At 43.0% G+C, this 27,966-nt stretch overlaps 32 non-coding genes across 32 annotated transcripts; all 32 read left to right on the plus strand.

Moving 5' to 3' along the window:
* Positions 1-12: 12 nt before the first annotated feature.
* On the plus strand, positions 13-94 carry trnas-gcu (transfer RNA serine (anticodon GCU)). The gene has a single exon. It is a non-coding gene; the product is annotated as a tRNA-Ser (tRNA).
* Positions 95-572: 478 nt separating this feature from the next.
* trnas-gcu (transfer RNA serine (anticodon GCU)) lies at positions 573-654 on the plus strand. Its single transcript has one exon. It is a non-coding gene; the product is annotated as a tRNA-Ser (tRNA).
* Positions 655-1,133: 479 nt separating this feature from the next.
* trnas-gcu (transfer RNA serine (anticodon GCU)) lies at positions 1,134-1,215 on the plus strand. Its single transcript has one exon. It is a non-coding gene; the product is annotated as a tRNA-Ser (tRNA).
* Positions 1,216-1,694: 479 nt separating this feature from the next.
* Positions 1,695-1,776, plus strand: trnas-gcu (transfer RNA serine (anticodon GCU)). The gene has a single exon. It is a non-coding gene; the product is annotated as a tRNA-Ser (tRNA).
* Positions 1,777-2,253: 477 nt separating this feature from the next.
* Positions 2,254-2,335, plus strand: trnas-gcu (transfer RNA serine (anticodon GCU)). Its single transcript has one exon. It is a non-coding gene; the product is annotated as a tRNA-Ser (tRNA).
* A 479-nt stretch (positions 2,336-2,814) lies between these two features.
* trnas-gcu (transfer RNA serine (anticodon GCU)) lies at positions 2,815-2,896 on the plus strand. Its single transcript has one exon. It is a non-coding gene; the product is annotated as a tRNA-Ser (tRNA).
* Positions 2,897-3,374: 478 nt separating this feature from the next.
* On the plus strand, positions 3,375-3,456 carry trnas-gcu (transfer RNA serine (anticodon GCU)). The gene has a single exon. It is a non-coding gene; the product is annotated as a tRNA-Ser (tRNA).
* Positions 3,457-3,936: 480 nt separating this feature from the next.
* On the plus strand, positions 3,937-4,018 carry trnac-gca (transfer RNA cysteine (anticodon GCA)). The gene has a single exon. It is a non-coding gene; the product is annotated as a tRNA-Cys (tRNA).
* A 1,043-nt stretch (positions 4,019-5,061) lies between these two features.
* Positions 5,062-5,143, plus strand: trnas-gcu (transfer RNA serine (anticodon GCU)). Its single transcript has one exon. It is a non-coding gene; the product is annotated as a tRNA-Ser (tRNA).
* A 4,643-nt stretch (positions 5,144-9,786) lies between these two features.
* On the plus strand, positions 9,787-9,868 carry trnas-gcu (transfer RNA serine (anticodon GCU)). Its single transcript has one exon. It is a non-coding gene; the product is annotated as a tRNA-Ser (tRNA).
* Positions 9,869-10,347: 479 nt separating this feature from the next.
* On the plus strand, positions 10,348-10,429 carry trnas-gcu (transfer RNA serine (anticodon GCU)). Its single transcript has one exon. It is a non-coding gene; the product is annotated as a tRNA-Ser (tRNA).
* A 479-nt stretch (positions 10,430-10,908) lies between these two features.
* trnas-gcu (transfer RNA serine (anticodon GCU)) lies at positions 10,909-10,990 on the plus strand. Its single transcript has one exon. It is a non-coding gene; the product is annotated as a tRNA-Ser (tRNA).
* A 476-nt stretch (positions 10,991-11,466) lies between these two features.
* Positions 11,467-11,548, plus strand: trnas-gcu (transfer RNA serine (anticodon GCU)). Its single transcript has one exon. It is a non-coding gene; the product is annotated as a tRNA-Ser (tRNA).
* A 2,480-nt stretch (positions 11,549-14,028) lies between these two features.
* Positions 14,029-14,110, plus strand: trnas-gcu (transfer RNA serine (anticodon GCU)). Its single transcript has one exon. It is a non-coding gene; the product is annotated as a tRNA-Ser (tRNA).
* A 477-nt stretch (positions 14,111-14,587) lies between these two features.
* trnas-gcu (transfer RNA serine (anticodon GCU)) lies at positions 14,588-14,669 on the plus strand. Its single transcript has one exon. It is a non-coding gene; the product is annotated as a tRNA-Ser (tRNA).
* Positions 14,670-15,708: 1,039 nt separating this feature from the next.
* On the plus strand, positions 15,709-15,790 carry trnas-gcu (transfer RNA serine (anticodon GCU)). The gene has a single exon. It is a non-coding gene; the product is annotated as a tRNA-Ser (tRNA).
* Positions 15,791-16,269: 479 nt separating this feature from the next.
* trnas-gcu (transfer RNA serine (anticodon GCU)) lies at positions 16,270-16,351 on the plus strand. The gene has a single exon. It is a non-coding gene; the product is annotated as a tRNA-Ser (tRNA).
* A 479-nt stretch (positions 16,352-16,830) lies between these two features.
* On the plus strand, positions 16,831-16,912 carry trnas-gcu (transfer RNA serine (anticodon GCU)). Its single transcript has one exon. It is a non-coding gene; the product is annotated as a tRNA-Ser (tRNA).
* Positions 16,913-17,388: 476 nt separating this feature from the next.
* Positions 17,389-17,470, plus strand: trnas-gcu (transfer RNA serine (anticodon GCU)). Its single transcript has one exon. It is a non-coding gene; the product is annotated as a tRNA-Ser (tRNA).
* Positions 17,471-19,951: 2,481 nt separating this feature from the next.
* trnas-gcu (transfer RNA serine (anticodon GCU)) lies at positions 19,952-20,033 on the plus strand. The gene has a single exon. It is a non-coding gene; the product is annotated as a tRNA-Ser (tRNA).
* A 477-nt stretch (positions 20,034-20,510) lies between these two features.
* Positions 20,511-20,592, plus strand: trnas-gcu (transfer RNA serine (anticodon GCU)). The gene has a single exon. It is a non-coding gene; the product is annotated as a tRNA-Ser (tRNA).
* Positions 20,593-21,069: 477 nt separating this feature from the next.
* Positions 21,070-21,151, plus strand: trnas-gcu (transfer RNA serine (anticodon GCU)). Its single transcript has one exon. It is a non-coding gene; the product is annotated as a tRNA-Ser (tRNA).
* Positions 21,152-21,629: 478 nt separating this feature from the next.
* Positions 21,630-21,711, plus strand: trnas-gcu (transfer RNA serine (anticodon GCU)). The gene has a single exon. It is a non-coding gene; the product is annotated as a tRNA-Ser (tRNA).
* Positions 21,712-22,189: 478 nt separating this feature from the next.
* Positions 22,190-22,271, plus strand: trnas-gcu (transfer RNA serine (anticodon GCU)). Its single transcript has one exon. It is a non-coding gene; the product is annotated as a tRNA-Ser (tRNA).
* A 478-nt stretch (positions 22,272-22,749) lies between these two features.
* On the plus strand, positions 22,750-22,831 carry trnas-gcu (transfer RNA serine (anticodon GCU)). Its single transcript has one exon. It is a non-coding gene; the product is annotated as a tRNA-Ser (tRNA).
* A 477-nt stretch (positions 22,832-23,308) lies between these two features.
* Positions 23,309-23,390, plus strand: trnas-gcu (transfer RNA serine (anticodon GCU)). Its single transcript has one exon. It is a non-coding gene; the product is annotated as a tRNA-Ser (tRNA).
* A 478-nt stretch (positions 23,391-23,868) lies between these two features.
* On the plus strand, positions 23,869-23,950 carry trnas-gcu (transfer RNA serine (anticodon GCU)). The gene has a single exon. It is a non-coding gene; the product is annotated as a tRNA-Ser (tRNA).
* Positions 23,951-24,987: 1,037 nt separating this feature from the next.
* trnas-gcu (transfer RNA serine (anticodon GCU)) lies at positions 24,988-25,069 on the plus strand. The gene has a single exon. It is a non-coding gene; the product is annotated as a tRNA-Ser (tRNA).
* Positions 25,070-25,548: 479 nt separating this feature from the next.
* Positions 25,549-25,630, plus strand: trnas-gcu (transfer RNA serine (anticodon GCU)). Its single transcript has one exon. It is a non-coding gene; the product is annotated as a tRNA-Ser (tRNA).
* Positions 25,631-26,669: 1,039 nt separating this feature from the next.
* trnas-gcu (transfer RNA serine (anticodon GCU)) lies at positions 26,670-26,751 on the plus strand. Its single transcript has one exon. It is a non-coding gene; the product is annotated as a tRNA-Ser (tRNA).
* A 477-nt stretch (positions 26,752-27,228) lies between these two features.
* trnas-gcu (transfer RNA serine (anticodon GCU)) lies at positions 27,229-27,310 on the plus strand. The gene has a single exon. It is a non-coding gene; the product is annotated as a tRNA-Ser (tRNA).
* Positions 27,311-27,788: 478 nt separating this feature from the next.
* Positions 27,789-27,870, plus strand: trnas-gcu (transfer RNA serine (anticodon GCU)). The gene has a single exon. It is a non-coding gene; the product is annotated as a tRNA-Ser (tRNA).
* The last annotated feature ends 96 nt before the right edge of the window (positions 27,871-27,966 follow it).

Genomic DNA, 27,966 nt, shown 5'->3' on the forward strand with positions numbered 1-27,966 from the left:
CTGTATACAAAGGATGAGGTGGGCGAGTGGTTACGGCGATGGACTGCTAATCCATTGTGCTCTGCATGCATGGGTTCAAATCCCATCCTCATCGAGCAACCCAAAAAATCGGTACTTTTTTATGGCACTTCAAGATTTTGACTTTCGCAAAGATTGGTAAGATGGCCGACTGCCACCGCAACAGCACAGAACTTGGTATCTGAGTGGTGAAGGCGATGAACTACATGTGTAGATTGGAAAACCAACCTCTTCGCAAATGTTTTTTTATTTCTTCTCTTGCATGGCCCCACATGAATATTGAATCCCTGCACACTCCTAGAGCGACTGATATGATTCATGTATTGAAGAATAGCTTTACCAAGGTCAACCTCAACGGTGGTATTTGAACCGACACCTCCACACACTTAATCAAGCACTTTAGACCACTCAGCCTGACAACACATTTGTTAAATGTCTCGATGGGATCGACACATGGTCCTGCCGTTGCTATGCCTAACTTTCATTGATTTCAATCATGGGTTTACATGCAGCTACTACAGTTCGTGGGGGCAACTGCCACTCGTATACCAATGGATGAGGTGGCCGAGTGGTTAAGGCGATGGACTGCTAATCCATTGTGCTCTGCATGCATGGGTTTGAATCCCATCCTCATCGAGCAACCCAAAAAATCAGTACTTTTTTATGGCACTGCAAGATTTTGACTTTCGCAAAGATTGGTAAGATGGCCGACTGCCACCGCAACAGCACAGAACTTGGTATCTGAGTGGTGAAGGCGATGAACTACATGGGTAGATTGTATAACCAACCTCTTCGCAAATGTTTTTTTTATTTCTTCTCTTGCATGGCCCCACATGAATATTGAATCCCTGCACACTCCTAGAACGACTGATATGATTCATGTATTGAAGAATAGCTTTACCAAGGGCAACCTCAACGGTGGGATTTGAACCGACACCTCCACACACTTAATCAAGCACTTTAGACCACTCAGCCTGACAACACATTTGTTAAATGTCTCGATGGGATCGACACATGGCCCTGCCGTTGCTATGCCTAACTTTCATTGATTTCAATCATGGGTTTACATGCAGCTACTATAGTTTGTGGGGTCAACTGCCACCTGTATACCAACGGATGAGGTGGCCGAGTGGTTAAGGCGATGGACTGCTAATCCATTGTGCTCTGCATGCATGGGATCGAGTCCCATCCTCATCGAGCAACCCAAAAAATCAGTACTTTTTTATGGCACTGCAAGATTTTGACTTTCGCAAAGATTGGTAAGATGGCCGACTGCCACCGCAACAGCACAGAACTTGGTATCTGAGTGGTGAAGGCGATGAACTACATGGGTAGATTGGATAACCAACCTCTTCGCAAATGTTTTTTTTATTTCTTCTCTTGCATAGCCCCACATGAATATAGAATCCCTGCACACTCCTAGAGCGACTGATAAGATTCAGGTATTGAAGAATAGCTTTACCACGGGCAACCTCAACGGTGGGATTTAAACCTACACCTCCACACACTTAATCAAGCACTTTAGACCACTCAGCCTGACAACACATTTGTTAAATGTCTCGATGGGATCGACACATGGCCCTGCCGTTGCTATGCCTAACTTTCATTGATTTCAATCATGGGTTTACATGCAGCTACTACAGTTTGTGGGGGCAACTGACCATTTTATACCAACTGATGAGGTGGCCGAGTGGTTAAGGCAATGGACTGCTAATCCATTGTGCTCTGCATGCATGGGTTCGAATCCCATCCTCATCAAGTAAGCCAGAAATCAGTACTTTTTTATGGCACTTCAAGATTTTGACTTTCGCAAAGATTGGTAAGATGGCCGACTGCCACCGCAACAGCACAGAACTTGGTATCTGAGTGGTGAAGGCGATGAACTACATGTGTAGATTGGAAAACCAACCTCTTCGCAAATGTTTTTTTATTTCTTCTCTTGCATGGCCCCACATGAATATTGAATCCCTGCACACTCCTAGAGCGACTGATACGATTCATGTATTGAAGAATAGCTTTACCAAGGGCAACCTCAACGGTGGGATTTGAACCGACACCTCCACACACTTAATCAAGCACTTTAGACCACTCAGCCTGACAACACATTTGTTAAATGTCTCGATGGGATCGACACATGGCCCTGCCGTTGCTATGCCTAACTTTCAGTGATTTCAATCATGGGTTTACATGCAGCTACTATAGTTTGTGGGGTTAACTGCCACCTGTATACCAACGGATGAGGTGGCCGAGTGGTTAAGGCGATGGACTGCTAATCCATTGTGCTCTTCATGCATTGGTTTGAGTCCCATCCTCATCGAGCAACCCAAAAAATCAGTACTTTTTTATGGCACTGCAAGATTTTGACTTTCGCAAAGATTGGTAAGATGGCCGACTGCCACCGCAACAGCACAGAACTTGGTATCTGAGTGGTGAAGGCGATGAACTACATGGGTAGATTGGATAACCAACCTCTTCGCAAATGTTTTTTTTATTTCTTCTCTTGCATAGCCCCACATGAATATAGAATCCCTGCACACTCCTAGAGCGACTGATAAGATTCAGGTATTGAAGAATAGCTTTACCACGGGCAACCTCAACGGTGGGATTTAAACCTACACCTCCACACACTTAATCAAGCACTTTAGACCACTCAGCCTGACAACACATTTGTTAAATGTCTCGATGGGATCGACACATGGCCCTGCTGTTGCTATGCCTAACTTTCATTGATTTCAATCATGGGTTTACATGCAGCTACTACAGTTTGTGGGGGCAACTGACCATTTTATACCAACTGATGAGGTGGCCGAGTGGTTAAGGCAATGGACTGCTAATCCATTGTGCTCTGCATGCATGGGTTCGAATCCCATCCTCATCAAGTAAGCCAGAAATCAGTACTTTTTTATGGCACTTCAAGATTTTGACTTTCGCAAAGATTGGTAAGATGGCCGACTGCCACCGCAACAGCACAGAACTTGGTATCTGAGTGGTGAAGGCGATGATCTACATGTGTAGATTGGAAAACCAACCTCTTCGCAAATGTTTTTTTTATTTATTCTCTTGCATAGCCCCACATGAATATAGGATCCCTGCACACTCCGAGAGCAACTGATAAGATTCAAGTATTGAAGAATAGCTTTACCACGGGCAACCTCAACGGTGGGATTTAAATCTACACCTCCACACACTTAATCAAGCACTTTAGACCACTCAGCCTGACAACACATTTGTTAAATGTCTCGATGGGATCGACACATGGCCCTGCCGTAGCTATGCCTAACTTTCATTGATTTCAATCATGGGTTTACATGCAGCTACTACAGTTTGTGGGGGCAACTGCCACCTGTATACCAACGGATGAGGTGGCCGAGTGGTTAAGGCGATGGACTGCTAATCCATTGTGCTCTGCATGCATGGGTTTGAATCCCATCCTCATCGAGCAACCCAAAAAATTGTTAATTTTTTATGGCACTTCAAGATTTTGACTTTCGCAAAGATGGGTAAGATGGCCGACTGCCACCGCAACAGCACAGAACTTGGTATCTGAGTGGTGAAGGCGATGATCTACATGTGTAGATTGGAAAACCAACCTCTTCGCAAATGTTTTTTTTAATTTCTTCTCTTGCATAGCCCCACATGAATATAGGATCCCTGCACACTCCGAGAGCGACTGATAAGATTCAGGTATTGAAGAACAGCTTTACCAAGGGCAACCTCAACGGTGGGATTTGAACCGACACCTCCACACACTTAATCAAGCACTTTAGACCACTCAGCCTGACAACACATTTGTTAAATGTCTCGATGGGATCGACACATGGCCCTGCCGTTGCTATGCCTAACTTTCATTGATTTCAATCATGGGTTTACATGCAGCTACTACAGTTTGTGGGGGCAACTGCCACCTGTATACCAACGGATGAGGTGGCCGAGTGGTTAAGGCGATGGACTGCAAATCCGGTGTGCTCTGCATGCATGGGTTTGAATCCCATCCTCATCGAGCAACCCAAAAAAATCGGTACTTTTTTATGGCACTGCAAGATTTTGACTTTCGCAAAGATTGGTAAGATGGCCGACTGCCACCGCAACAGAACAGAACTTGGTATCTGAGTGGTGAAGGTGATGATCTACATGTGTAGATTGGAAAACCAACCTCTTCGCAAATGTTTTTTTTAATTTCTTCTCTTGCATAGCCCCACATGAATATAGGATCCCTGCACACTCCGAGAGCGACTGATAAGATTCAGGTATTGAAGAATAGCTTTACCACGGGCAACCTCAACGGTGGGATTTAAAACTACACCTCCACACACTTAATCAAGCACTTTAGACCACTCAGCCTGACAACACATTTGTTAAATGTCTCGATGGGATCGACACATGGCCCTTCCGTTGCTATGCCTAACTTTCATTGATTTCAATCATGGGTTTACATGCAGCACCTGCAGATTGTGGGGGATACTGCCACTTGTATACCAATGGATGAGGTGGCCGATTGTTTAAGGCGATGGACTGCTAATCAATTGTCCTCAGCATGCATGGGTTCGAATCCTATCCTCATTGAGCAACCCAAAAAATCTGTACTTTTTTATGGCACTGCAAGATTTTGACTTTCGCAAAGATTGGTAAGATTGCCGACTGCCACCGCAACAGCACAGAACTTGGTATCTGAGTGGCGAAGGCGATGAACTACATGTGTAGATTGGATAACTAACCTCTTCGCAAATGTTTTTTTTTATTTCTTCTCTTGCATAGCCCCACATGAATATAGAATCCCTGCACACTCCTAGAGCGACTGATAAGATTCAGGTATGGAAGAATAGCATTACCACGGGCAACCTCAACGGTGGGATTTGAACCGACACCTCCACACACTTAATCAAGAACTTTACACCACTCAGCCTGACAACACATTTGTTAAATGTCTCGATGGGATAGACACATGGCCCTGCCGTTGCTATAACTAACTTTCATTGATTTCAATCATGGGTTTACATACAGCAACTACAGTTTGTGGGGGCAACTGCCACTTGTATACCACAGGATGAGGTGGCCGAGTGGTTAAGGCGATGGACTGCTAATCCATTGTGCTCTGCATGCATGGGTTAGAATCCCATCCTCATCGAGCAACCCAAAAAATCAGTACCTTCTTAAGGCACTGCAAGATATTGACTTTCGCAAAGATTGGTAAGATGGCCGACTGCCAACGCAAGAGCACAGAACTTGGTATCTGAGTGCTTAACCTCTCTGGCGCATGTGGGATGAACTCGTCCCACCTACGTAACAGCCACTGAAATCCAGTGGTGCGATTTTTGAATCGTTAGAAATACTATTACTTCAATTTCTCAAACATATGACTATTTTACAGCTATTTAAAGACAAGAATCTCGTTAATCTAACCCCACTGTCCGATTTCAAAAAGGCTTTACAACGAAAGCAAAACATTAGATTATGTCAGCAGAGTGCCCAGCCAGAAAAAATCAGACACCCATTTTTCAAGCTAGCATATCATGTCACATAAACCCAAACCATAGCTAAATGCAGCACTAACCTTTTATGATCTTCATCAGATGACACACCTAGGACATTGTGTTATACAATACATGCATGTCTGTTCAATCAAGTTCATATTTATATCAAAAAACAGCTTTTTACATTAGCATGTGACGTTCAGAAAAAGCATAACCCCCGCAAACTTCCGGGGAATTTACTAACAGTTTGCTAAATTACTCACGATAAACGTTCACAAAAAGCATAACAATTATTTTAAGAATTATAGATACATTACTCCTCTATGCACTCGATATGTCCGATTTTAAAATAGCTTTTCGGATGAAGCACATTTTGCAATAATCTAAGTACATAGCCCGGCATCACAGGGCTAGCTATTTAGATACCCACCCAGGTCAGCCTCCACCAAAATCACATTTCCTATAAGAAAAATGTTCTTACCTTGCTTGTTCTTCGTCAGAATACACTGCCAGGACTTCTACTTCAATAACAAATGTTGGTTTGGTCCCAAATAATCCATCGTTATATCCAAACAGCGACGTTTTGTTCGTGAGTTGTAGACACTATCAGAATGCTTCATCACGGTGTTGCGCATGGCGCATTGGCGTGACAAAAATGTCTAAATATTCCATTACCGTACTTCGAAGCATGTCAACCGCTGTTTAACCTGTCTGGGGTATGTGGGACGATTTCGTCCCACCTACGTAACAGCTACTGAAATTCCAGTGGCGCGATTTTTGAATCGTTAGAAATACTATTACTTCAATTTCTCAAACATATGACTATTTTACAGCTATTTAAAGACAAGAATCTCGTTAACTTCTTACATCTACACGTTCCGCTAGCGGAACGTCTGCTCCAATATCCAATGATGGGCGGGGCGCGAAATTCAAACTCCTCTAAATCCGAAAACTTACACTTTTCAAACATATGACTATGTTACAGCTATTTAAAGACAAGACTCTCCTTTATCTAACCAAACTGTCCGATTTCAAAAAGGCTTTACAGCGAAAGCAAAACATTAGATTATGTCAGCAGAGTACCCAGCCAGGAATAATCACACAGCCATTTTTCAAGCTAGCATATCATGTCACATAAACCCAAACCATATCTAAATGCAGCACTAACCTTTGATGATCTTCATCAGATGACACACCTAGGACATTGTGTTATACAATACATGCATGTCTGTTCAATCAAGTTCATATTTATATCAAAAACCAGCTTTTTACATTAGCATGTGACGTTCAGAACTAGCATTCCCACCGAACACTTCCGGTGATTTTACTAAATTACTCACGATAAACGTTCACAAAAAGCATAACAATTATTTTAAGAATTATAGATACAGAACTCCTCTATGCACTCGATATGTCCGATTTTAAAATAGCTTTTCGGATGAAGCACATTTTGCAATAATGTAAGTACATAGCCCGGCGTTACAGGGCTAGCTATTTAGACACCCACCCAGTGTAGCCTTCACCAAAATCACATTTCCTATAAGAAAAATGTTCTTACCTTGCTTGTTCTTCATCAGAATACACTGCCAGGACTTCTACTTCAATAACAAATGTAGGTTTGGTCCCAAATAATCCATCGTTATATCCAAACAGCGACGTTTTGTTCGTGCGTTCTAGACACTATCCCAACGCTAAATCTCGGCCACGAGCATGACGCAAAATATGACAAAAAATTTCGAAATATTCCATTACCGTACTTCGAAGCATGTCAACCGCTGTTTAAAACCAATATTTATGCAATTTATCTCGTAGAGAAGCGATAATATTCCGACCGGGAATCTGCCTGTCTGTAAACTGAGGAAAAAACCAAAAGCCGGGGGCGGGGCGTGTCACGCGCCTAAGGCTTAGTCCATTGACTGACCACTCAGCATTTGCTCTCGTGTGCTTCAGCCAGGGCTTTGAATGACATCATTCCTGTTTTTCCCGGGCTGTGAGACTCCATTGTTGACGTGAGAATTGTCACGTAAGAGCAGAGATCCTTTGTAAACGACAGAGATAATAAAGAAGGGCAAGAAATGTTCAGACAGGGTACTTCCTGAACAGAAGCATCTCAGGTTTTTGCCTGCCATAGGAGTTCTGTTATACTCACAGACACCATTCAAACAGTTTCAGAAACTTTGGAGTGTTTTCTCTCCAAAGCTAATAATTATATGCATATTCCAGTTTCTGGGCAGGACTAATAATCAGATTAAATCGGGTACGTTTTTTATCCAGCCGTGAAATTACTGCCCCCTAGATGTAACAGGTTAATCTAACCCCACTGTCCGATTTCAAAAAGGCTTTACAACGAAAGCAAAACATTAGATTATGTCAGCAGAGTGCCCAGCCAGAAAAAATCAGACAGCCATTTTTCAAGCTAGCATATCATGTCACATAAACCCAAACCACAGCTAAATGCAGCACTAACCTTTGATGATCTTCATCAGATGACACACCTAGGACATTGTGTTATACAATACATGCATGTCTGTTCAATCAAGTTCATATTTATATCAAAAAACAGCTTTTTGCATTAGCATGTGACGTTCAGAAAACGCATAACCCCCGGCAAACTTCCGTTGAATTTACTAACAGTTTGCTAAATTACTCACGATAAACGTTCACAAAAAGCATAACAATTATTTTAAGAATTATAGATACATTACTCCTCTATGCACTCGATATGTCCGATTTTAAAATAGCTTTTCGGATGAAGCACATTTTGCAATAATCTAAGTACATAGCCCGGCATTACAGGGCTAGCTATTTAGATACCCACCCAGGTCAGCATCCACCAAAATCACATTTCCTATAAGAAAAATGTTCTTACCTTGCTTGTTCTTCATCAGAATACACTGCCAGGACTTCTACTTCAATAACAAATGTTGGTTTGGTCCCAAATAATCCATCGTTATATCCAAACAGCGACGTTTTGTTCGTGAGTTCTAGATTGCTTCTTCCCGGTTTCGCGCATGGCGCATTGGCGTGTCAAAAATGTCTAAATATTCCATTACCGTACTTCGAAGCATGTCAACCGCTGTTTAAAACCAATTTTTATGCCATTTATGTCGTAGAGAAGTGATAATATTCCGACCGGGAGTATGCATTGAGCCTAAACAGCCGAATAAAATTTCTCCTCAGAAGCGACTCATGCACGCGCATCATTCAAAGGTCCTCGGAGCAGCCACTTACAAAAGGCGATAATCTGTTTCAACCTGAGGTTCCCTCGTAAACCTTCAGTTATTTCGCGGGCTCTGAGAGCCTATTGGAGCCCTGGGAATTGTCACGTTACAGCTAAGATCCTTACTTTTCAATAAAAAGATGCAAGACGCACGACTCCTTGTCAGACAGGGTACTTCCTGCTTGAAACCTTGTCAGGTTTTTGCCTGCCATAGGAGTTCTGTTATACTCACAGACACCATTCAAACAGTTTTAGAAAATTCAGAGTGTTTTCTATCCAAACCTGAACAATAATATGCATATTCTAGCTTCTGAGTTGGTGTAGGAGGCAGTTAAAAATGGGAACATATTTTTCCAAAATTCTCAATACTGCCCCCTAGCCCAGACAGGTTAAATGTCTCGATGGGATCGACACATGGCCCTGCCGTTGCTATGCCTAACTTTCATTAATTTCAATCATGGGTTTACATACAGCAACTACAGTTTCTGGGGGCAACTGCCACTTGTAAACCAACGGATTCGGTGGCCGAGTGGTTAAGGCGACGGACTGCTAATCCATTGTGCTCTGCATGCATGGGTTTGAATTCCATCCTCATAGAGCAACCCAGAAAATCAGTTATTTCTTATGACACTGCAAGATTTTGACTTTGGCAAAGATTGGTAAGATGGCAGACTGCCACCACAATAGCAAAGAACTTGGTATCTGAGTGGTGAAGGCGATGAACTACATGTGTAGATTGGAAAACCAACCTCTTCGCAAATGTTTTTTTTTATTTCTTCTCTTGCATAGCCCCACATGAATATAGGATCCCTGCACACTCCGAGAGCGACTGATAAGATTCAGGTATTGAAGAATAACTTTACCACGGGCAACCTCAATGGTGGGATTTAAACCGACACCTCCGCACACTTAATCAAGCACTTTAGACCACTGAGCCTGACAACACATTTGTTAAATGTCTCGATGGGATTGACACATGGCCCTGCCGTTGCTATGCCTAACTTTCATTGATTTCAATCATGGGTTTACATACAGCAACTACAGTTTGTGGGGGCAACTGCCACTTGTATACCACCAGATGAGGTGGCCGAGTGGTTAAGGCGATGGACTGCTAATCCATTGTGCTCTGCATGCATGGGTTTGAATCCCATCCTCATCGAGCAACCCAGAAAATCAGAAAATTTCTTATGGCACTGCAAGATTTTGACTTTGGCAAAGATTGGTAAGATGGCAGACTGCCACCACAACAGCACAGAACTTGGTATCTGAGTGGTGAAGGCGATGAACTACATGTGCAGATTGGAAAACCAACCTCTTCGCAAATGTTTTTTTATTTATTCTCTTGCATGGCCCCACATGAATATAGAATCCCTGCACACTCCTACAGCGACTGATCAATTTCAGGTATTGAAGAATAGCTTTACCAAGGGGAACCTCAATGGTGGGATTTGAACCGACACCTCCACACACTTAATCAAAAACTTTAGACCACTCAGCCTGACAACACATTTGTTAAATGTCTCGATGGGATCGACACATGGCCCTGCCGTTGCTATGCCTAACTTTCATTGATTTCAATCATTTGTTTACATACAGCAACTACAGTTTGTGGGGGCAACTGCCAAATGTATACCACAGGATGAGGTGGCCGAGCGGTTAAGGCGATGGACTGCTAATCCATTGTGCTCTGAATGCATGGGTTCGAATCCCATCCTCATCGAGCAACCAAAGAAATCAGTAATTTTTATGGCACTCTAAGATTTTGACTTACGCAAACATTGGTAAGATGGCCGACTGCCACCGCAAGAACACAGAACGTGGTATCTGAGTGCTTAAGGCAATGAACTACATGTGTAGATTGGAAAACCAACCTCATCGCAAATGTTTTTTTTAATTTCTTCTCTTGTATAGCCCCACATGAATATAGAATCCTTGCGCACTCCTAGAGCGACTGATAAGATTCAGGTATTGAAGAATAGCTTTACCACGGGCAACCTCAATGGTGGGATTTGAACCGACACCTCCACACACTTAATCAAGCAGTTTAGACCACTCATTCTGACAACACATTTGTTAAATGTCTCGATGGGATCGACACATGGCCCTGCCATTGCTATGCCTAACTTTCATTGATTTCAATCATTGTTTTACATACAGCAACTACAGTTTGTGGGGGCAACTGCCACTTGTATACCACCGGATGAGGTGGCCGAGTGGTTAAGGCGATGCACTGCTAATACATTGTGCTCTGCATGCATGGGTTCGAATCCCATCCTCATCGAGCAACCCAAAAAAGCAACACTTTCTTAAGGCACTGCAAGATTTTGACTTTCGCAAACATTGGTAAGATGGCCGACTGCCACCGCAACAGCAAAGAACTTGGTATCTGAGTGGTGAAGGCGATGAACTACTTGTGTAGATTGGAAAACCAACCTCTTCGCAAAGTTTTTTTATTTCTTCTCTTGCATGGCCTCACATGAATATAAAATCCCTGCACACTCCTACAGCGACTGATAAGATTCAGGTATTGAAGAATAGCTTTACCACGGGCAACCTCAACGGTGGGATTTAAACCGACACCTCCGCACACTTAATCAAGCACTTTAGACCACTCAGCCTGACAACACATTTGTTAAATGTCTCGATGGGATTGACACATGGCCCTGCCGTTGCTATGCCTAACTTTCATTGATTTCAATCATGGTTTACATACAGCAACTACAGTTTGTGGGGGCAACTGCCACTTGTATACCGCTGGATGAGGTGGCCGAGTGGTTAAGGCGATGCACTGCTAATCCATTGTGCTCTGCATGCATGGGTTTGAATCCCATTCTCATCGAGCAACCCAAAAAATCAGCACTTTCTTAACCTGTTAGGGAATAAGGGGCAGTATTTTCACGGCTGGATAAAAAAATGTACCCGATTTAATCTGGTTACTAATCCTACCCAGTAACTACAATATGCATATACTTATTATATATGGATAGAAAACACCCAAAAGTTTCTAAAACTGTTTGAATGGTGTCTGTGAGTATAACATAACTCATTTGGCAGGCAAAACCCTGAGACAGATTCTGACAGGAAGTGGATACCTGATGTGTTGAATTGACTTTAAGCCTATTCCATTGAAAAAAAAGGGGCTGAGGAATGTTTTGGCACTTCCTATTGCTTCCACAAGATGTCCCCAGCCTTTACAAAGTGTTTTGAGTCTTCTACAGTGAGATCTGACCGAAGAAGAGCCTTGGAACGGTGATGGCCCATTAGACACCTGGCGCTCGAGTTCATGTTGGGTACTCTCATTCCGAAACGTTTTAAAAGAGAACCCAATGGTCCGCCTTGAATTTTATTCATGTTCTGGTTAAAAAAGGCCCTAATGATTTATGCGATACAACGTTTGACATGTTTGAACGAACGTAAATATATTTTTTCCGTTCGTGAAGTGAAGTGAAGTCCGGCTGGCTTAGATCATGTGCTAACAACACGGAGCTTTTTGGACATAAATGATGAGCTTTTTTGAACAAAACTACATTCGTTATGGACCTGGGATTCTTTGGAAGTGACATCTGATGAAGAGAATCAAAGGTAATGGATTATTTACATAGTATTTTCGATTTTAGATCTCTCCAACATGGCAGTTAGTCTGTATCGCAATGCGTATTTTTCTGGGCGCAGTGCTCAGATTATTGCAAAGTGTGATTTCCCAGTAAGGTTAATTTTAAATCTGGCAAGTCGATTGCGTTCAAGAGATGTAAATCTATAATTCTTTGAATGACAATATAATATTTTACCAATGTTTTCTAATATTAATTCATTATTTTGTTGTCATGACTTGACTGTCGGTATTGGAGGGAAACGATTTCCTGAACATCAACGCCATAGTAAAACGCTGTTTTTAGATATAAATATGAACTTGATAGAACTAAAAATGCATGCATTGTCTAACATAATGTCCTAGGAGTGTCATCTGATGGAGATTGTAAAAGGTTAGTGCATAATTTTAGCTGATTTTATGGTTTTGGTGACGCCTGTCTTTGAATAGACAATACATTACACACAGCTATTGTCAATGTACTCTCCTAACATAACCTACCTTTATGCTTTCCCTGTAAAACCTTTTTGAAATCGGACAACGTGGTTAGATTAAGGAGATGTTTATCTTTCAAAGTGTGTAAGTTAGTTGTATGTTTGAGAAATTTGAATTTTGACATTTATTTGGTTTCAAAATTGCCGCTCTTGAAATGCACCTGCTGTTGATAGGGTGCGCCACGGGTGGCACGCTAACGTCCCACATAGCCCCAAGAAGTTTTAAGGCACTGCAAGATTTTGACTTTCGCAAACATTGGTAAGATGGCCGACTGCCACCGCAACAGCACAGAACTTGGTATCTGAGTGGTGAAGGCGATCAACTACATGTGTAGATTGGAAAACCTACCTCTTCGCAAATGTTTTTTTTATTTCTTCTCTTGCATAGCCCCACATGAATATAGAATCCCTGCACACTCCTAGAGTGACTGATAAGATTCAGGTATTGAAGAATAGCATTACCACGGGCAACCTCAACGGTGGGATTTGAACCGACACCTCCACACACTTAATCAAGCACTTTAGACCACTCAGCCTGACAACACATTTGTTAAATGTCTCGATGGGATCAACACATGGCCCTGCCGTTGCTATGCCTAACTTTCATTGATTTCAATCATTGGTTTACATGCAGCAACTACAGTTTGTGGGGGCAACTGCCACTTCTATAGCAACGGATGAGGTGGGCGAGTGGTTAAGGCGACGGACTGCTAATCAATTGTGCTCTGCATGCATGGGTTTGAATCCCATCCTCATCGAGCAACCAAAAAAATCAGTACTTTTTATGGCACTCTAAGATTTTGACTTTCGCAAAGATTGGTAAGATGGCCGACTGCCACCGCAACAGCACAGAACTTGGTATCTGAGTGGTGAAGGCGATCAACTACATGTGTAGATTGGAAAACCTACCTCTTCGCAAATGTTTTTTTTATTTCTTCTCTTGCATAGCCCCACATGAATATAGAATCCCTGCACACTCCTACAGCGACTGATAAGTTTCAGGTATTGAAGAATAGCTTTACCAAGGGCAACCTCAATGGTGGGATTTGAACCGACACCTCCACACACTTAATCAAGCACTTTAGACCACTCAGCCTGACAACACATTTGTTAAATGTCTCGATGGGATCGACACATGGCCCTGCCGTTGCTATGCCTAACTTTCATTGATTTCAATCATGGGTTTACATACAGCAACTACAGTTTGTGGGGGCAACTGCCACTTGTAAACCAATGGATGAGGTGGCCGAGTGGTTAAGGCGAAGGATTGCTAATTCATTGTGCTCTGCATGCATGGGTTTGAATCCCACCCTCATCGAGCAACCAAAAAATCTGTACTTTTTATGGCACTCTAAGATTTTGACTTACGCAAACATTGGTAAGATGGCCGACTGCCACCGCAAGAGCACAGAACTTGGTATCTGAGTGCTTAAGGCAATGAACTACATGTGTAGATTGGAAAACCAACCTCTTCGCAAATGTTTTTTTTATTTCTTCTCTTGCATGGCCCAACATGAATATTGAATCCCTGCACACTCCTAGAGCGACTGATAAGATTCAGGTATTGAAGAATAGCTTTACCACGGGCAACCTCAACGGTGGGATTTGAACCGACACCTCCACACACTTAATCAAGCAGTTTAGACCACTCATTCTGACAACACATTTGTTAAATGTCTCGATGGGATCGACACATGGCCCTGCCGTTGCTATGCCTAACTTTCATTGATTTCAATCATGGGTTTACATGCAGCAACTACAGTTTGTGGGGACAACTGCCACTTGTATACCAATGGAAGAGGTTGCAGAGTGGTTAAGGCGATGGACTGCTAATCCATTGTGCTCTGCATGCATGGGTTCGAATCCCATCCTCATCGAGCAACCTGAAAAATCAGTAATTTTTATGGCACTGTAAGATTTTGACTTTCGCAAAGATTGGTAAGATGGCCGACTGCCACCGCAACAGCACAGAACTTGGTATCTGAGTGGTGAAGGCGATGAACTACATGGGTAGATTGGAAAACCAACCTCTTCGCAAATGTTTTTTTAATTTCTGCTCTTGCATGGCCCCACATGAATATAGAATCCCTGCACACTCCTACAGCGACTGATAAGTTTCAGGTATTGAAGAATAGCTTTACCAAGGGCAACCTCAATGGTGGGATTTGAACCGACACCTCCACACACTTAATCAAGCACTTTAGACCACTCAGCCTGACAACACATTTGTTAAATGTCTCGATGGGATCGACACATGGCCCTGCCGTTGCTATGCCTAACTTTCATTAATTTCAATCATGGGTTTACATACAGCAACTACAGTTTCTGGGGGCAACTGCCACTTGTAAACCAACGGATGAGGTGGCCGAGTGGTTAAGGCGACGGACTGCTAATCCATTGTGCTCTGCATGCATGGGTTTGAATTCCATCCTCATAGAGCAACCCAGAAAATCAGTTATTTCTTATGACACTGCAAGATTTTGACTTTGGCAAAGATTGGTAAGATGGCAGACTGCCACCACAACAGCAAAGAACTTGGTATCTGAGTGGTGAAGGCGATGAACTACATGTGTAGATTGGAAAACCAACCTCTTCGCAAATGTTTTTTTTATTTCTTCTCTTGCATAGCCCCACATGAATATAGGATCCCTGCACACTCCGAGAGCGACTGATAAGATTCAGGTATTGAAGAATAACTTTACCACGGGCAACCTCAATGGTGGGATTTAAACCGACACCTCCGCACACTTAATCAAGCACTTTAGACCACTGAGCCTGACAACATATTTGTTAAATGTCTCAATGGGATTGACACATGGCCCTGCCGTTGCTATGCCTAACTTTCATTGATTTCAATCATGGGTTTACATACAGCAACTACAGTTTGTGGGGGCAACTGCCACTTGTATACCACCAGATGAGGTGGCCGAGTGGTTAAGGCGATGGACTGCTAATCCATTGTGCTCTGCATGCATGGGTTTGAATCCCATCCTCATCGAGCAACCCAGAAAATCAGAAAATTTCTTATGGCACTGCAAGATTTTGACTTTGGCTAAGATTGGTAAGATGGCAGACTGCCACCACAACAACACAGAACTTGGTATCTGAGTGGTGAAGGCGATGAACTACATGTGTAGATTGGAAAACCAACCTCTTCGCAAATGTTTTTTTATTTCTTCTCTTGCATGGCCCCACATGAATATAGAATCCCTGCACACTCCTACAGCGACTGATCAATTTCAGGTATTGAAGAATAGCTTTACCAAGGGGAACCTCAATGGTGGGATTTGAACCGACACCTCCACACACTTAATCAAAAACTTTAGACCACTCAGCCTGACAACACATTTGTTAAATGTCTCGATGGGATCGACACATGGCCCTGCCGTTGCTATGCCTAACTTTCATTGATTTCAATCATTTGTTTACATACAGCAACTACAGTTTGTGGGGGCAACTGCCAAATGTATACCACAGGATGAGGTGGCCGAGCGGTTAAGGCGATGGACTGCTAATCCATTGTGCTCTGCATGCATGGGTTCGAATCCCATCCTCATCGAGCAACCAAAGAAATCAGTAATTTTTATGGCACTCTAAGATTTTGACTTACGCAAACATTGGTAAGATGGCCGACTGCCACCGCAAGAACACAGAACGTGGTATCTGAGTGCTTAAGGCAATGAACTACATGTGTAGATTGGAAAACCAACCTCTTCGCAAATGTTTTTTTTAATTTCTTCTCTTGTATAGCCCCACATGAATATAGAATCCCTGCGCACTCCTAGAGCGACTGATAAGATTCAGGTATTGAAGAATAGCTTTACCACGGGCAACCTCAATGGTGGGATTTGAACCGACACCTCCACACACTTAATCAAGCAGTTTAGACCACTCATTCTGACAACACATTTGTTAAATGTCTCGATGGGATCGACACATGGCCCTGCCATTGCTATGCCTAACTTTCATTGATTTCAATCATTGTTTTACATACAGCAACTACAGTTTGTGGGGGCAACTGCCACTTGTATACCACCGGATGAGGTGGCCGAGTGGTTAAGGCGATGCACTGCTAATACATTGTGCTCTGCATGCATGGGTTCGAATCCCATCCTCATCGAGCAACCCAAAAAAGCAACACTTTCTTAAGGCACTTCAAGATTTTGACTTTCGCAAACATTGGTAAGATGGCCGACTGCCACCGCAACAGCAAAGAACTTGGTATCTGAGTGGTGAAGGCGATGAACTACTTGTGTAGATTGGAAAACCAACCTCTTCGCAAAGTTTTTTTATTTCTTCTCTTGCATGGCCTCACATGAATATAAAATCCCTGCACACTCCTACAGCGACTGATAAGATTCAGGTATTGAAGAATAGCTTTACCACGGGCAACCTCAACGGTGGGATTTAAACCGACACCTCCGCACACTTAATCAAGCACTTTAGACCACTCAGCCTGACAACACATTTGTTAAATGTCTCGATGGGATTGACACATGGCCCTGCCGTTGCTATGCCTAACTTTCATTGATTTCAATCATGGTTTACATACAGCAACTACAGTTTGTGGGGGCAACTGCCACTTGTATACCGCTGGATGAGGTGGCCGAGTGGTTAAGGCGATGCACTGCTAATCCATTGTGCTCTGCATGCATGGGTTTGAATCCCATTCTCATCGAGCAACCCAAAAAATCAGCACTTTCTTAACCTGTTAGGGTATAAGGGGCAGTATTTTCACGGCTGGATAAAAAAATGTACCCGATTTAATCTGGTTACTAATCCTACCCAGTAACTACAATATGCATATACTTATTATATATGGATAGAAAACACCCAAAAGTTTCTAAAACTGTTTGAATGGTGTCTGTGAGTATAACATAACTCATTTGGCAGGCAAAACCCTGAGACAGATTCTGACAGGAAGTGGATACCTGATGTGTTGAATTGACTTTAAGCCTATTCCATTGAAAAAAAAAGGGGCTGAGGAATGTTTTGGCACTTCCTATTGCTTCCACAAGATGTCCCCAGCCTTTACAAAGTGTTTTGAGTCTTCTACAGTGAGATCTGACCGAAGAAGAGCCTTGGAACGGTGATGGCCCATTAGACACCTGGCGCTCGAGTTCATGTTGGGTACTCTCATTCCGAAACGTTTTAAAAGAGAACCCAATGGTCCGCCTTGAATTTTATTCATGTTCTGGTTAAAAAAGGCCCTAATGATTTATGCGATACAACGTTTGACATGTTTGAACGAACGTAAATATATTTTTTCCGTTCGTGAAGTGAAGTGAAGTCCGGCTGGCTTAGATCATGTGCTAACAACACGGAGCTTTTTGGACATAAATGATGAGCTTTTTTGAACAAAACTACATTCGTTATGGACCTGGGATTCTTTGGAAGTGACATCAGATGAAGAGAATCAAAGGTAATGGATTATTTACATAGTATTTTCGATTTTAGATCTCTCCAACATGGCAGTTAGTCTGTATCGCAATGCGTATTTTTCTGGGCGCAGTGCTCAGATTATTGCAAAGTGTGATTTCCCAGTAAGGTTAATTTTAAATCTGGCAAGTCGATTGCGTTCAAGAGATGTAAATCTATAATTCTTTGAATGACAATATAATATTTTACCAATGTTTTCTAATATTAATTCATTATTTTGTTGTCATGACTTGACTGTCGGTATTGGAGGGAAACGATTACCTGAACATCAACGCCATAGTAAAACGCTGTTTTTAGATATAAATATGAACTTGATAGAACTAAAAATGCATGCATTGTCTAACATAATGTCCTAGGAGTGTCATCTGATGGAGATTGTAAAAGGTTAGTGCATAATTTTAGCTGATTTTATGGTTTTGGTGACGCCTGTCTTTGAATAGACAATACATTACACACAGCTATTGTCAATGTACTCTCCTAACATAACCTACCTTTATGCTTTCCCCGTAAAACCTTTTTGAAATCGGACAACGTGGTTAGATTAAGGAGATGTTTATCTTTCAAAGTGTGTAAGTTAGTTGTATGTTTGAGAAATTTGAATTTTGACATTTATTTGGTTTCAAAATTGCCGCTCTTGAAATGCACCTGCTGTTGATAGGGTGCGCCACGGGTGGCACGCTAACGTCCCACATAGCCCCAAGAAGTTTTAAGGCACTGCAAGATTTTGACTTTCGCAAACATTGGTAAGATGGCCGACTGCCACCGCAACAGCACAGAACTTGGTATCTGAGTGGTGAAGGCGATCAACTACATGTGTAGATTGGAAAACCAACCTCTTCGCAAATGTTTTTTTTATTTCTTCTCTTGCATAGCCCCACATGAATATAGAATCCCTGCACACTCCTAGAGCGACTGATAAGATTCAGGTATTGAAGAATAGCATTACCACGGGCAACCTCAACGGTGGGATTTGAACCGACACCTCCACACACTTAATCAAGCACTTTAGACCACTCAGCCTGACAACACATTTGTTAAATGTCTCGATGGGATCAACACATGGCCCTGCCGTTGCTATGCCTAACTTTCATTGATTTCAATCATTGGTTTACATGCAGCAACTACAGTTTGTGGGGGCAACTGCCACTTCTATAGCAACGGATGAGGTGGGCGAGTGGTTAAGGCGACGGACTGCTAATCAATTGTGCTCTGCATGCATGGGTTTGAATCCCATCCTCATCGAGCAACCAAAAAAATCAGTACTTTTTATGGCACTCTAAGATTTTGACTTTCGCAAAGATTGGTAAGATGGCCGACTGCCACCGCAACAGCACAGAACTTGGTATCTGAGTGGTGAAGGTGATCAACTACATGTGTAGATTGGAAAACCTACCTCTTCGCAAATGTTTTTTTTATTTCTTCTCTTGCATAGCCCCACATGAATATAGAATCCCTGCACACTCCTACAGCGACTGATAAGTTTCAGGTATTGAAGAATAGCTTTACCAAGGGCAACCTCAATGGTGGGATTTGAACCGACACCTCCACACACTTAATCAAGCACTTTAGACCACTCAGCCTGACAACACATTTGTTAAATGTCTCGATGGGATCGACACATGGCCCTGCCGTTGCTATGCCTAACTTTCATTGATTTCAATCATGGGTTTACATACAGCAACTACAGTTTGTGGGGGCAACTGCCACTTGTAAACCAATGGATGAGGTGGCCGAGTGGTTAAGGCGAAGGACTGCTAATTCATTGTGCTCTGCATGCATGGGTTTAAATCCCATCCTCATCGAGCAACCAAAAAATCTGTACTTTTTATGGCACTCTAAGATTTTGACTTACGCAAACATTGGTAAGATGGCCGACTGCCACCGCAAGAGCACAGAACTTGGTATCTGAGTGCTTAAGGCAATGAACTACATGTGTAGATTGGAAAACCAACCTCTTCGCAAATGTTTTTTTTATTTCTTCTCTTGTATAGCCCCACATGAATATAGAATCCCTGCACACTCCTAGAGCGACTGATAAGATTCAGGTATTGAAGAATAGCTTTACCACGGGCAACCTCAACGGTGGGATTTGAACCGACACCTCCACACACTTAATCAAGCAGTTTAGACCACTAATTCTGACAACACATTTGTTAAATGTCTCGATGGGATCGACACATGGCCCTGCCGTTGCTATGCCTAACTTTCATTGATTTCAATCATGGGTTTACATGCAGCAACTACAGTTTGTGGGGGCAACTGCCACTTGTATACCAACGGAAGAGGTTGCAGAGTGGTTAAGGCGATGGACTGCTAATCCATTGTGCTCTGCATGCATGGGTTCGAATCCCATCCTCATCGAGCAACCTGAAAAATCAGTAATTTTTATGGCACTGCAAGATTTTGACTTTCGCAAAGATTGGTAAGATGGCCGACTGCCACCGCAACAGCACAGAACTTGGTATCTGAGTGGTGAAGGCGATGAACTACATGTGTAGATTGGAAAACCAACGTCTTCGCAAAGTTTTTTTTATTTCTTCTCTTGCATGTCCCCACATGAATATAGAATCCCTGCACACTCCTACAGCGACTGATAAGTTTCAGGTATTGAAGAATTGGTTTACTACGGGCAACCTCAACGGTGGGATTTGAACCGACACCTCCACACACTTAATCAAGCACTTTAGACCACTCAGCCTGACAACACATTTGTTAAATGTCTCGATGGGATCGACACATGGCCCTTCCGTTGCTATGCCTAACTTTCATTGATTTCAATCATGGGTTTACATACAGCAACTACAGTTTGTGGGGGCCACTGCCACTTGTATACCAACGGATGAGGTGGCCGAGTGGTTAAGGTGATGGACTGCTAATCCATTGTGCTCTGCATTAATGGGTTCGAATCCCATCCTCATCGAGCAACCCAAAAAATCAGTACTTTCTAAAGGCACTGCAAGATTTTGACTTTCGCAAACATTGGTAAGATGGCCGACTGCCACTGCAACAGCAAAGAACTTGGTATCTGAGTGGTGAAGGCGATGAACTACATGTGTAGATTGAAAAACCAACCTCTTCGCAAAGTTTTTTTTATTTCTTCTCTTGCATGGCCCCACATGAATATAGAATCCCTGCACACTCCTACAGCGACTGATAAGTTTCAGGTATTGAAGAATTGGTTTACCAAGGGCAACCTCAACGGTGGGATTTGAACCGACACCTCCACACACTTAATCAAGCACTTTAGACCACTCAGCCTGACAACACATTTGTTAAATGTCTCGATGGGATCGACACATGGCCCTGCCGTTGCTATGCCTAACTTTCATTGATTTCAATCATTGGTTTACATGCAGCAACTACAGTTTGTGGGGGCAACTGCCACTTGTATACCAACGGATGAGGTGGCCGAGTGGTTAAGGTGATGGACTGCTAATCCATTGTGCTCTGCGTGCATGGGTTCGAATCCCATCCTCATCGAGCAACCCAAAAAATCAGTACTTTGTTAAAGCACCGAAAGATTTTGACTTTCGCAAAGATTGGTAAGATGGCCGACTGCCACCGCAACAGCACAGAACTTGGTATCTGAGTGGTGAAGGCGATGAACTACATGTGTAGATTGGAAAACCAACCTCTTCTTAAATGTTTTTTTATTTCTTCTCTTGCATGGCCCCATTTGAATATTGAATCCCTGCACACTCCTAGAGCAACTGATAAGATTCAGGTATTGAAGAATAGCTTTACCACGGGCAACCTCAACGGTGGGATTTGAACCGACACCTCCACACACTTAATCAAGCAGTTTAGACCACTAATTCTGACAACACATTTGTTAAATGTCTCGATGGGATCGACACATGGCCCTGCCGTTGCTATGCCTAACTTTCATTGATTTCAATCATGGGTTTACATGCAGCAACTACAGTTTGTGGGGGCAACTGCCACTTGTATACCAACGGAAGAGGTTGCAGAGTGGTTAAGGCGATGGACTGCTAATCCATTGTGCTCTGCATGCATGGGTTCGAATCCCATCCTCATCGAGCAACCTGAAAAATCAGTAATTTTTATGGCACTGCAAGATTTTGACTTTCGCAAAGATTGGTAAGATGGCCGACTGCCACCGCAACAGCACAGAACTTGGTATCTGAGTGGTGAAGGCGATGAACTACATGGGTAGATTGGAAAACCAACCTCTTCGCAAATGTTTTTTTAATTTCTTCTCTTGCATAGCCCCACATGAATATAGAATCCCTGCACACTCCTAGAGCAACTGATAAGATTCAGATATTGAAGAATAGCTTTACCACGGGCAACCTCAACGGTGGGATTTGAACCGACACCTCCACACACTTAATCAAGCACTTTAGACCACTCAGCCTGACAACACATTTGTTAAATGTCTCGATGGGATCGACACATGGCCCTGCCGTTGCTATGCCAAACTTTCATTGATTTCAATCATTGGTTTACATGCAGCAACTACAGTTTGTGGGGGCAACTGCCACTTGTATACCAACGGATGAGGTGGCCGAGTGGTTAAGGTGATGGACTGCTAATCCATTGTGCTCTGCATGCATGGGTTTGAATCCCATACTCATCGAGCAACTAAAAAAATCAGTACTTTTTATGGCACTCTAAGATTTTGACTTACCCAAACATTGGTAAGATGGCCGACTGCCACCGCAACAGCACAGAACTTGGTATCTGAGTGGTGAAGGCGATGAACTACATGTGTAGATTGGAAAACCAACGTCTTCGCAAAGTTTTTTTTATTTCTTCTCTTGCATGTCCCCACATGAATATAGAATCCCTGCACACTCCTACAGCGACTGATAAGTTTCAGGTATTGAAGAATTGGTTTACTACGGGCAACCTCAACGGTGGGATTTGAACCGACACCTCCACACACTTAATCAAGCACTTTAGACCACTCAGCCTGACAACACATTTGTTAAATGTCTCGATGGGATCGACACATGGCCCTTCCGTTGCTATGCCTAACTTTCATTGATTTCAATCATGGGTTTACATACAGCAACTACAGTTTGTGGGGGCCACTGCCACTTGTATACCAACGGATGAGGTGGCCGAGTGGTTAAGGTGATGGACTGCTAATCCATTGTGCTCTGCATTAATGGGTTTGAATCCCATCCTCATCGAGCAACTCAAAAAATCAGTACTTTCTAAAGGCACTGCAAGATTTTGACTTTCGCAAACATTGGTAAGATGGCCGACTGCCACTGCAACAGCAAAGAACTTGGTATCTGAGTGGTGAAGGCGATGAACTACATGTGTAGATTGAAAAACCAACCTCTTCGCAAAGTTTTTTTTATTTCTTCTCTTGCATGGCCCCACATGAATATAGAATCCCTGCACACTCCTACAGCGACTGATAAGTTTCAGGTATTGAAGAATTGGTTTACCAAGGGCAACCTCAACGGTGGGATTTGAACCGACACCTCCACACACTTAATCAAGCACTTTAGACCACTCAGCCTGACAACACATTTGTTAAATGTCTCGATGGGATCGACACATGGCCCTGCCGTTGCTATGCCTAACTTTCATTGATTTCAATCATTGGTTTACATGCAGCAACTACAGTTTGTGGGGGCAACTGCCACTTGTATACCAACGGATGAGGTGGCCGAGTGGTTAAGGTGATGGACTGCTAATCCATTGTGCTCTGCATGCATGGGTTCGAATCCCATCCTCATCGAGCAACCCAAAAAATCAGTACTTTGTTAAAGCACCGAAAGATTTTGACTTTCGCAAAGATTGGTAAGATGGCCGACTGCCACCGCAACAGCACAGAACTTGGTATCTGAGTGGTGAAGGCGATGAACTACATGTGTAGATTGGAAAACCAACCTCTTCTTAAATGTTTTTTTATTTCTTCTCTTGCATGGCCCCATTTGAATATTGAATCCCTGCACACTCCTAGAGCGACTGAGAAGATTCAGGTATTGAAGAATAGCATTACCACGGGCAACCTCAACGGTGGGATTTGAACCGACACCTCCACACACTTAATCAAGCACTTTAGACCACTCAGCCTGACAACACATTTGTTAAATGTCTCGATGGGATCGACACATAGCCCTGCCGTTGCTATGCCTAACTTTCATTGATTTCAATCATTGGTTTACATGCAGCAACTACAGTTTGTGGGGGCAACTGCCACTTGTATACCTACGGATGAGGTGGCCGAGTGGTTAAGGGACGGACTGCTAGTCAATTGTGCTCTGCATGCATGGGTTTGAATCCCATCCTCATCGATCAACCAAAAAAATCTGTACTTTTTATGGCACTCTAAGATTTTGACTTACGCAAACATTGTTAAGATGGCCGACTGCCACCGCAAGAGCACAGAACATGGTATCTGAGTGGTGAAGGCGATGAACTACATGGGTAGATTGGAAAACCAACCTCTTCGTAAATGTTTTTTTAATTTCTTCTCTTGCATAGCCCCACATGAATATAGAATCCCTGCACACTCCTAGATCAACTGATAAGATTCAGGTATTGAAGAATAGCTTTACCACGGTCAACCTCAACGGTGGGATTTGAACCGACACCTCCACACACTTAATCAAGAACTTTAGACCACTCAGCCTGACAACACATTTGTTAAATGTCTCGATGGGATCGACACATGGCCCTGCCGTTGCTATGCCTAACTTTCTTTGATTTCAATCATGGGTTTACATACAGCAACTACAGTTTGTGGGGGCCACTGCCACTTGTATACCAACGGATGAGGTGGCCGAGTGGTTAAGGTGATGGACTGCTAATCCATTGTCCTCTGCATGCATGGGTTCGAATCCCATCCTCATTTAGCAACCCAAAAAATCAGTACTTTCTTAAAGCACTTCAAGATTTTGACTTTCGCAAAGATTGGTAAGATGGCCGACTGCCACTGCAAGAGCACAGAACTTGGTATCTGAGTGGTGAAGGCGATGAACTACATGGGTAGATTGGAAAACCAACCTCTTCGTAAATGTTTTTTTAATTTCTTCTCTTGCATAGCCCCACATGAATATAGAATCCCTGCACACTCCTAGATCAACTGATAAGATTCAGGTATTGAAGAATAGCTTTACCACGGTCAACCTCAACGGTGGGATTTGAACCGACACCTCCACACACTTAATCAAGAACTTTAGACCACTCAGCCTGACAACACATTTGTTAAATGTCTCGATGGGATCGACACATGGCCCTGCCGTTGCTATGCATAACTTTCTTTGATTTCAATCATGGGTTTACATACAGCAACTACAGTTTGTGGGGGCCACTGCCACTTGTATACCAACGGATGAGGTGGCCGAGTGGTTAAGGTGATGGACTGCTAATCCATTGTACTCTGCATGCATGGGTTCGAATCCCATCCTCATTTAGCAACCCAAAAAATCAGTACTTTCTTAAAGCACTGCAAGATTTTGACTTTCGCAAAGATTGGTAAGATGGCCGACTGCCACTGCAAGAGCACAGAACTTGGTATCTGAGTGGTGAAGGCGATGAACTACATGGGTAGATTGGAAAACCAACCTCTTCGTAAATGTTTTTTTAATTTCTTCTCTTGCATAGCCCCACATGAATATAGAATCCCTGCACACTCCTAGAGCAACTGATAAGATTCAGGTATTGAAGAATAGCTTTACCACGGTCAACCTCAACGGTGGGATTTGAACCGACACCTCCACACACTTAATCAAGCACTTTAGACCACTCAGCCTGACAACACATTTGTTAAATGTCTCGATGGGATCGACACATAGCCCTGCCGTTGCTATGCCTAACTTTCATTGATTTCAATCATTGGTTTACATGCAGCAACTACAGTTTGTGGGGGCAACTGCCACTTGTATACCTACGGATGAGGTGGCCGAGTGTTTAAGGGACGGACTGCTAATCAATTGTGCTCTGCATGCATGGGTTTGAATCCCATCCTCATCGATCAACCACAAAAATCAGTACTTTTTATGGCACTCTAAGATTTTGACTTACGCAAACATTGTTAAGATGGCCGACTGCCACCGCAAGAGCACAGAACTTGGTATCTGAGTGGTGAAGGCGATGAACTACATGGGTAGATTGGAAAACCAACCTCTTCGTAAATGTTTTTTTAATTTCTTCTCTTGCATAGCCCCACATGAATATAGAATCCCTGCACACTCCTAGATCAACTGATAAGATTCAGGTATTGAAGAATAGCTTTACCACGGTCAACCTCAACGGTGGGATTTGAACCAACACCTCCACACACTTAATCAAAGCAGTTTAGACCACTCATTCTGACAACACATTTGTTAAATGTCTCGATGGGATCGACACATGGCCCTGCCGTTGCTATGCCTAACTTTCATTGATTTTAATCATGGGTTTACATACAGCAACTACAGTTTGTGGGGGCAACTGCCACTTGTATACCACCGGATGAGGTGGCCGAGTGGTTAAGGCGATGGACTGCTAATCCATTGTGCTCTGCATGCATGGGTTCAAATCCAATCCTCATCGAGCAACCAAAAATATCAGTATTTTCTTAAGGCACTTCAAGATTTTGACTTTCGCAAAGATTGGTAAGTTGGCCGACTGCCACCGCAAAAGCACAGAACTTGGTATCTGAGTGGTGAAGGCGATGAACTACATGTGTAGATTGGAAAACCAACCTCTTCGCAACGTTTTTTTATTTCTTCTCTTGCATGGCCCCACATGAATATAGAATCCCTGCACACTCCTACAGCGACTGATAAGTTTCAGGTATTGAAGAATAGCTTTACCAAGGGCAACCTCAATAGTGGGATTTGAACCGACACCTCCACACACTTAATCAAGCACTTTAAACCCCTCAGCCTGTCAACACATTTGTTAAATGTCTCGATGGGATCGACACATGGCCCTGCAATTGCTATGCCTAACTTTCATTGATTTTAATCATGGGTTTACATACAGCAACTACAGTTTGTGGTGGCAACTGCCACTTGTATACTTAAGGATGAGGTGGCAGAGTGGTTAAGGCGATGGACTGCTAATCCATTGTGCTCTGCATGCATAGGTTCGAGTCCCATCCTCATCGAGCAACCCAAAATATCAGTACTTTTTTATGGCACTGTAAGATTTTGACTTTCGCAAACATTGGTAAGATGGCCGACTGCCACTGCAACAGCACAGATCTTGGTATCTGAGCGGTGAAGGCGATGAACTACATGTGTAGATTGGAAAACCAACCTCTTCGCAAAGTTTTTTTTATTTCTTCTCTTGCATGGCCCCACATGAATATAGAATCCCTGCACACTCCTACAGCGACTGATAAGTTTCAGGTATTGAAGAATTGGTTTACCAAGGGCAACCTCAACGGTGGGATTTGAACTGACACCTCCACACACTTAATCAAGCACTTTAGACCACTCAGCCTGACAACACATTTGTTAAATGTCTCGATGGGATCGACACATGGCCCTGCAGTTGCTATGCCTAACTTTCATTGATTTCAATCATTGGTTTACATGCAGCAACTACAGTTTGTGGGGGCAACTGCCACTTGTATACCAATGGATGAGGTGGCCGAGTGGTTAAGGTGATGGACTGCTAATCCATTGTGCTCTGCATGCATGAGTTCGAATCCCATCCTCATCAAGCAAACCAAAAAATCAGTACTTTGTTAAACCACTGCAAGATTTTGACTTTCGCAAAGATTGGTAAGATGGCCGACTGCCACTGCAAGAGCACAGA

The sequence above is a fragment of the Salmo trutta genome, chromosome 19 (genome assembly GCF_901001165.1).
Source record: "Salmo trutta chromosome 19, fSalTru1.1, whole genome shotgun sequence".
Taxonomy (NCBI): domain Eukaryota; kingdom Metazoa; phylum Chordata; class Actinopteri; order Salmoniformes; family Salmonidae; genus Salmo; species Salmo trutta.